Consider the following 9,866-nt stretch of genomic DNA (forward strand, 5'->3'; position numbering starts at 1 on the left):
TTTATCATCAAGATAGGAGTGATTTCCTTACCTTGACGATTAGCTTCGCTCAATTTTCAACTTCACCAATGAGCTAGGGGTGATTTCCTTACCTCAGAGGTAGTTGCCAGCTCTTTTCTTCGTTTTCAATGAAACTTTATATTTGAACGTTACTTTCATTTCAAGTTTGGAGACACGTTACACACTACCTTCGCAATCTAAAACAAATAATAATAATAATAATCTCTTGTGCACAAAGTAAATTTACGATACTTTCATTATCTATGTTACACTACGTGAAATTTATGATTATGCTATGTAAAACTAATTGAACCTTTTGTATGCTATGTGAAACTATATGCTATGTGACACATTCATGAAAACAATTTTCCTTAAACAAAACGTTACGATCAAGTCTCATCTGTTCTCTCTTTTGAATCTTTAAGATGTCACCGCTTCAAAAGTCTTCTTCTTAGATTTCGAGGACGAAATCTCCTAAAGTAGGGGAGACTGTAACATCCGTCAAAAACGGATATCTAAAATCCGACCCGTTTTGAAATTCGGATCCTAACTTTTGAACCTCATAATTTTTTCACGAAATGAACAATCGTTGAAAGATTTTTATCCTAATTTAGTTTGTTATAAATATGGTTATTTACTTATTTATTTATTTATTTATTTATTTATTTATTTATTTATTTTAATCAATTAATTAACTTTACAATTAAAAGTTTTTATAAAAATAAACTAGTTAGTTTGTTTTTATAAAAACTTTTAATTGTAAAGTTAATTAATTGATTAAAATAAATAAATAAATAAATAAATAAATATGTAAATAACCATATTTATAACAAACTAAATTAGGATAAAAATCTTTCAACGATTGTTCATTTCGTGAAAAAATTATGAGGTTCAAAAGTTAGGATCCGAATTTCAAAACGGGTCGGATTTTAGATATCCGTTTTTGACGGATGTTACACAACTGAAACAGAACAAACAAATTCGGCGAAACGAAAATCCAATCGGATAGGAAGGTGCAACCTGAGATTCAGAGGAAACTAAAAAAACTTCGGCAACGGCAGCTCTACTCGCTCACAATCAGTTTCGCTTTGTGTGTGTAAGTCTTGTTCAACGATCATGATTGCAACTATGGCAACGGTGACAAAGAATGTTTGAAAGTTGCATTTTCAAACAAATATTAGATATCTATTAATCATTGATAATGATAATATCAATAATTCTTTCGGCCATTCTCAAATGTGATTATTAAATATTATTTGAAAACTTCATTCCAAACAATATTAAGTATTTATGAAGATGAACAAGTTGCAGCAAGATACGTTGAACGGCGAAACGAGAAAACCGAAAGAAAAGTGATCTGGCTAATGTAAGGGTTAGATTGGAATAAAAAATCTCTCGGGTGAGACCACTAAAATCTGGAACCGAAATCGTTACTTTATTTCAAATGGGAAATAAGAAAAATAAACCGGAAACGAAAACAAAAAAAAAAATTGCGGCCGGACAGGGCGGCGGCGGCAATGGCGGCATGCCGCCCTATCTAGGGTTTTTCTCAAGTGGTGACGGCTAGGGTTTGTATATTTGTGTGTGGCGTGGCAGAAACAGTATAGATCATAGGATGGCTCTGATACCATGTAAGATATGGTAAAAGACTTGATTGACTCATTCATTCATTAACGATTACAATATATAGGGATGCCACGAAACCCTAGCTACCTAAAGTGAGCCCGTGGGCTCACACAATATAGTCCAATACATATTAGATCAACTACTGTGTGTTTTTTATTAGTTTGTGGTTGATTGTGCACGATTACCATAGGAGTGATTATCAGGATTTGACTAGGTTTAAGTGTTCTACCAATTTCAATAGTCGTGAGGTGAGAGGTTGTCAGTTAGTCTCGAGTGATTAGGTTCACAGGTTAGATTCTTCGTGAGATGATCCCTTAGTTCACGGTCTCTGTTTTCTAGTTGATTTTTGTCACAACCCGAATTTCCAACACAATTCCCGGTGGGCCCGGGTGGGGAGTATCATGACGTAAGATTGGTATCATTATAGTCAAATAATCACAGATAGCACAGCGGAAGTCTTGGAGTAAAATTACTATTACAAACCAAATGTTCAAAGTTCGAAATAATAATACAAATGGCTTGTAAGAGTAAAGATCCACAGGCGGATCATAAAATGTACACAGGAGAGTTCATCAGACTAATAGGCTTATGCAAAGGAGTTGCAAATTCCACTTCTAGCATTACCGAGCAGCTTCCAGCCTATTTATGTATTTGTACATGTAGCTTAGTCTTTTGAAAATACGTCAGTTTTCAATGGTAAATATAATCAACCGAGACATTTTGAAAACATTTCAAAATTGATTTAAGTGCACAAGGCACATGAAAATCTTTTAATAACTTGGGATAATTCAAAATGATATTGTATATAGTTTTACATATCTGTCAATACAATTGGGGCCAGTACTAAACGCCAAGACATGATTAACCGACACACCACTTAAACCCACAAAAGGGTATCCCCTGATCAATGGGTAAGAAAAACATTTTTAATAAGTATTGGCATCAGACGGGTGTATGCCTACACCCCGTGCACAGTCGTGGCCATTAGTAACTTAAATGAGCCACATATATCCAGGACACGGTCGCGTTAACCCCCAATGTTTAAGTTATCAGATAAAACATATTAAAACGGGTTATGAAGATGTTGTAGCCACAATCCGTCATATGATCCCATACCCGACCAAGCGGTAATAATTTACCGTATTCCAAGCCCGTATAGGGAAAATAGGTTAAGAGTATTTACCTGAGCTAATACTTGATACAAATGCAAGGTTTATAATAACTCACCCGTATTCAATTAAATAAGTGTAGGTAACAATTTACTGGAAGGCTCTAATCTGGAATGATAGTATAAATAACCAATTAGAATGCTAACGGGTCTTATTTAAGTCGTAGACTTAGACCGACCAGCTTAAAGTATTATAAACAGTACGATACGCTTGATTAAGCGATGACCGGAATAGAATGTAGTTTGAACCCAACAAGTACTAAGACTTGTATAATATGGGTAAACAAATAACATTCTGGAAATTGAGATAAAAATGATAAGGTTAAACCCGTTTCAGTAAACTTATGTAAACTAGTTATATAAGTTTAACCGTACGCGTATAAGCGATAACGGGTAACCGGATGAGTCATGAACAAGTTCTATATGCCAATATACTTTAAACAAGTTATAATATCAGTAGTGTTTTGGTCAAAAATTACCTAAGTAATTAAGTGATCAAATTAGTTAAGTGAGGTAGTGTGCTAGAAGTATTTGAAAAATGTATGCTGATTAAGTTGCTAACAAAAACAGTTTACAGGATAAGGCTCAGGATATCGAGCTGTATCAACAATCAAACAATGAGCTGAAAGGTAAAGGGTGACACAGGATGTACGAAGGAAAGCCCTTGATCAATCTAGATCACCGGCACAAAACCTCGGGAGCTGACATTCGCAGCTGCCTTGTTCTTCTTATTACTTCAAATATCACCGGCCTCAGTTATGCTCAGACCATGCCAATGGTTTGGCGAGTTTTAATGGTGTTAGACCAAATTAAATCTCGTCAAGTCCCTGATCTTTGTGTCGAAGATCTCCCTATAGCATATCGTCTAAGGTCCCATGGTAACAGTCGTTTTCTCCTCTTTTCCACTTCTAAGAACCCCCTGATCCTCAAAGCTACTAAGAACGAAGATCAGTGGCAAATAAAGTTCTTTTTTTGTAAAAATGGATTCTATCGTCAAGGGTTTTGACCTGCCAGTAGAGTGGTTGACTTCGGGTAGGATTTATGGTTTTAGGAATATCCCCAAATATATCTTAAAACCATATCCTAAACTGACATCTTCGTTTCTTATGCAGCAAACTTCAAAGAACTAGCCCCTCCGGGTGCAGAATCGGAGCTTAGGATCAAAGATATCTATCGGCTTCCTGATAGTGAGAGAACCTTTTCCCTGTCTCTCATAAGTTCGAGTCAAAAATCAAGTTCAGAAATGTCTGGTAAGTATGTTATTAAACTAATTACAGAATATGAGTATTAAGAGCTAAGTATTTCTCCCTTTTTTATAGTGTCGGTTATCAATCTCGAAGGCTTCCAGCTTGACGAGTTGGACAGTTATTCTGGCCTTATGCCAGTTAAGCAAGAAACCAACCCTAAACCAGTAGTCACGTCAAAGCCCACCGGTTCAAAAACTGCTACTGCACCCAAAGCTTCCACAACATCCAAGTCTCGAGCTTCCAGCTCTTGTAAGAGGAAAGAGGCTGACTCTCCTGCCTCATCCGACGTGTTCCCCTTTGAGAATCACGGGTTTACCGAGTCCAGCAAATTCATGACCGGCTTCCTTAATCAGGTTAGTATCCTCATTTTATATCCTGCCCACAATACTCGATATACATATCCATATATTGATACATGTCCCCTTTGATTATAGGGTCTAGAACGCCTGGTGTTCCTGTATGAAGACGCATGTGGTTTAAACAAGATGCTAGAGAGCAAGCTGAAAAAGGCTGAAACCACCATTGCGGACCAAACAGGAATAGCTGCTGCCAAATCGGAGCATTATGAAGCCAAGTATAAGGAAATGACCCAAGAGCATCAATATGCCATCAAGAAGATCACTCACGAGGCTCGAGCCAAGTCTGATGCTGCCAAGGTTCAACACGAGCAGGATATGGCTTCATATCGGGAAGGCCTCAAGAATTCTGTCGTTATCTCCCTCCTCCAGGCTAGATTGAAAATGGCCTATGAGGCTAAGGCCCTGGGCTTCGAATGCCCTTCATGGAACGTCGAGGCTTGGGAGGTGAAGTTGAAAGATCTTGGTGGTAACCCCGTGGGGCCTCCTGTGAAGTATGTTGCGGAGGAGCCTGCTAAGGTGGCCGAGAAGGTGGCTGATGCGGATGCTACAAAGGATGCTGGCTGGTGCTGATGAAGCCATGGTGGAAGAGGGTGCTGCCCCTTGAAAGCAGCAAAATGGGCGATGATGGATGTTGATGCCGAGGCCGGAGCCCATTTTTTAAATTTGGTGGTTGTAACTATTTGAACAATTTCGTTTCCTGTCCTTTAAACAATTTACTTTCCTGCATTAAGACAATATGATGGCCAAGGGTGGAGGGATCCTGAGTTTCAGGACGAAGCCCTTGGTCATTAGTTAGTATGGTTTGTTTTGAACAATATAGCAATCGAAGGTGGATGGGTCTCGGTTTGAGATGAAACCTTCAACTGTTACGTAAATATGGTTAGAAACTAGTTGTGCTTCTGGTGGATGGATCTCAGTTTGAGATGAAACCAGAAGCACAAACTTTTGCTATATTAATAATATAACTTTCTTTTGGCCTTATCCATAGTTGTTCATTTTTATTTTTGCAAAACTTGTTTTGATAACTGATGCTTAATTCAAGTATAGTTTCAGCTTTCAAAAAACTATCATACCTCAAACATTCTGAGCAAATACCCTAAAATATATCCTGAAATATATCCTGAGATTAAATCCTGACCAGGATACCTTCGATCCAAGTATTATACTCATAAATGTTTTAATCAAACCTTTGTTAAATACAGTTTCAGAAATTTAGACAATTTAGATAAGGCTTTTTAAAGGAACAAAAAGGAAAGATCATACCAGATACAGAGTACATCCCTATCCTTAGACTTCAATCCTTTTGCAACTTTTTCACCAAAGATGTCCCCAGTCCGGGACACTTAGTGAACTAAGCCCAAGCTTGATCCCCTGAGTTCTTTATAATGCCTTAGTAGGAATGTCCCCTGCGCATCATGTCTTTGAATACTTAGAAATTTTCTGGACATCAATTGCAACCGTTTGTATAATTTTTGTGTTATAAGGGATAAACCCTAAAATATCCTGGAGATAAATCCTTGGTGTTCTGGAGATAATCCCATAGGTATTCTGGGGAAAATCCCAAGTTTTCGTGCGCTACAGGCGGGAGTGTATAAACTCCAAGACTTAGAAAGGTGAAAACCTTTAAACCTTAGAGAGTATGAAAATACCCTTTCGCGAGAGAGGGTGATCAATCCTCATATACCTTTAGGATCCAGGATATAGCCAACAATAACGAAATTGTCAACCACTTTTACATGGACTGGTCCCGCTATCTTGAACTATCCCTGGATAACTTGCACTCCAGGCGGGGTGTTTAAACCCAATTCGAGAGAAAGGTGAATACCTTTAAACCTGTGAAGGGATCAGGATCCCTTAAACGTGAGAGAGGAGACCAATCCTCTAATCTTTCGAATTATCCTGAGTGTACATCCTGGAGTTATATCCCGAAGCATATTCTGCAAAACAACCTTAAACTAAGGTGGGTGTTAGCCTGGTTAACACACCTCCGATGCTTAAGTCAGTACTGGGTTCAAACAAAATAAAATAGAATTATATCTAAAAGAGATAGAATTCATACCATCCTGAGTTAGAAATTAAATTCTAAACTCACTTGAAATAGGCTTTGAGATGTATAGCATTCCAGGATCTTGGTAGTATATCCCCCTCCATATTCTTAAGACGGTATGCTCCTTTTCCGGATTTCGATTCAATCTCATAAGGTCCTTCCCACTTAGGAGCTAACTTTCCATCAGCAGGATTAGTAGTATTCTGAAAAGCCTTCCTTAATACCTAATCTCCAACTTGAAACCTTCTAGTCCTTGTATTCTTGTTATATGCTCTGGATATCCTCTGTTGATATGCTGCCATCCTTAGCTTTGCCGCATCTCTTGTCTCATCAATAGTATCCAGTTATTGGCATAGGGCTTCAGGATTCTACTCAGGATCCCAGAAGTTGGATCTTGCTGTAGGTATTACCATCTCTGTCGGGATTACTGCTTCTACTCCAAATACTAAGGAAAATGGGGTTTGCCCAGTTGCACTATTCACTGTTGTCCTATCGGCCCATAAAACAAAGGGTAATTCTTCTGCCCACCTTCCTTTCTTAGCTCCTAGTCTCTTCTTCAAATTGTTGACACTTATCTTGTTCGAGGATTCTGCTTGTCCGTTCGCTTGAGGATGCACTGGTGTGGATGTAATCATTTTAATTCCCCAACTCTTACAAAAATCGGTTGTCCTCTTACTGATTAACTGAGAGCCATTGTCACAAATTATCTCAGTTGGTACTCCAAATCTAGTCACGATATTCCTTTTTATGAAGGATACTACTTCTTGGTCTCTGACTTGAACAAATGCTTCAGCTTCAACCCATTTTGAGAAATAATCAGTCATTGCCAGCATACAGACTTTTCCACCTGGAGCTTTTGGCAATTTTCCTACTATGTCCATCCCCCACTTCATGAATGGCCAAGGGGAAGCAATAGGATACAGTGGTTTAGCAGGCTGATGTAATATATTACTGTGCCTTTGACATGCATCACACCTTCGGGCATATTCTGCAGCATCTTTCCTCATCGTCGACCAATAGTATCCTGTTCTTAATACCTTTGAGAATAACGATATGCCCCCAGTATGGTTACCACAATCCCCTTCGTATATATCCTGAAGCACTTCTTTAGTCTCGGGATCCTCCAAGCACCTCAGATATGGCCCTGCAAGAGATTTCTTATACAAAACATCATTTATAATAGTGAATCGTGATACCTTCATTCTAAAGGCCTTAGGATTCTCATCCTTTGGGATGTGTCATTTCTTGAGATATCTCATGATTGGAGCCGTCTAGGACTTAGGATCCTCCTCGGGATACTCATCATCAGGATCCTGGATACTTACTACTTCCTTATCCTGAGATTTGAGAAGATCAATTGCAGGATACAGGATATGTAGTATTGGTATTTGGGTTCCCTCCGGTATCCTGACTGATGATCCTAGATGTGCCAAGGCATCTGCTTCAGCATTATCCTCTCTTGGTACCTGTTCAAGTGTAATAACATCGAAATATCCTGCTAATTTTTTGAGAATTTTGAGATACTCGATTAACTTCTCACCTTTAACTGCATATGATCCATTAAAATGATTAGTAATTAATAAGGAATCGACAAACACTTGTAAGCTTTTAATATTCATATTCCTGGTCAACTCTAATCCTGCAATCAAAGCTTCATATTCTGCTTCATTATTAGTGGCAGGAAATTCACACCTAGTAGCTTGGGGTATTATGTCCCCCTGTGGCGATTTTAGCAATATACCCAATCCTACACCTCTCACATTAGATGCACCATCAATATATAATGTCCAGGATTCTAAATTTTCTCCTAGCTGTTGTACTTCTAGGTCTACTTCATTTTGAATATCACTACTGAAATCAGCCACAAAGTCAGCTAGAGCCTGAGATTTTATGGCATTTCTAGGTTCGTATACTAGATCATAGGCACTTAATTTTACTGACCACTTAGCCATCCTACCTGACATCTCGGGTTTCCTAAGTACATTTTTAATAGGATAAAGTTTTAACATGAATCATATGTGTCTCAAAATAATGTCTAAGCTTTGTCGATGCCATAACTAAGGCCAATATCAATTTTTCTAAATGAGATTGCAAGGTGAATAAAGCTTTACATATCTTGAAGGGAGGTTTGATAAAATTAATGCGTTACAAAAGTAAAAGAAAATTCTTTATTTAACAAATTTGTGTTTTAATATATTACTATTACTTTACTATTTTAATAATATATTATAATTATATTATAACAAACACAATTTTAGTGAGAAAATTACACTTGATCTATTTACTTTGATGCACTATTTAAGTGTTTGACTGTAGAGGTCTTGACAAATTTTTGTTGTCTTACTCGTAGATACAATCTTTCCTAAAGCACTTTGATTTTCTTACGAGCGACTATAATTCTAACAACTTGCAATCCCGCTTAAAAATTTACGTGAAACAACAATAGTATTTTTGGTAAGTTTTTTATATATTTGTCAACATATTTTGAAGGATGTTTATGGATTCTATTCAAATAATCCATTTCATCCAACATATCTTTCTATGTTATATATGAGCTTACAACATCAAAAGTTTCAATCTTAGCTTAATTTTTAAACACAACAAAAATTCATTATAATATAATATTATAATTATAATCAATATCAATATCATCAATATTAAATAATACACAAACATAAAGAAAAGAAGTATCTCAACAACCTAGATCAATGTGAAAACAAAAATATTTATTAAACACTCCATTTGATTTGAAGATCAATGTGAAAACAAAAATATTTATTAAACAACTCACTTGATTTGAAAATTCAAATGCCTTCAAAGTGGAGACAAAAAAGAAATTTGAATACTAGTACACATATATTTCATGTAGATTTGATGAATTCAATGCTTTTTAAGAGAAAACAAAACAATTATTTATTTAACAAATTTGTGTTTTAATACATTACTATATTGCACTACAAATATATAATAAATAAATTTAAATTATATTATAATATAATACAATAGGGTATAATTATCCTATAAAGTCTCATAATTTTAGAAAATGTACAAAGATAAAACGAATCGCAAAATATTAAAGAATGTCGAACAAAATATAACACAATACCGAAAAATATAACACAACATCAAGAAAAAAAAAACACAAAGTGAGTCGTAAAAAAGACACAATGACACAAATAAAGAAAATAAACAATGCTAATTAAATAGACACAATGATATAAATAAATATTCTAAAATCTACAAGCTAAAAATCTAAAAGCGAAAATCTAAAATCTCATATTGTAGAGTTCAACGAAACAATTCCAATACCACTTTGAATAAAATCAATACTTTTTATATTTAGAAGAGTATGTATTTTAACCTTACCCTAATATAAATAAAATAATAACAGTAACAATAAAATAACTATACTATGGATG

Source organism: Helianthus annuus, chromosome 9, assembly GCF_002127325.2.
Source record: "Helianthus annuus cultivar XRQ/B chromosome 9, HanXRQr2.0-SUNRISE, whole genome shotgun sequence".
In the NCBI taxonomy this organism is placed as follows: Eukaryota; Viridiplantae; Streptophyta; class Magnoliopsida; order Asterales; family Asteraceae; genus Helianthus; species Helianthus annuus.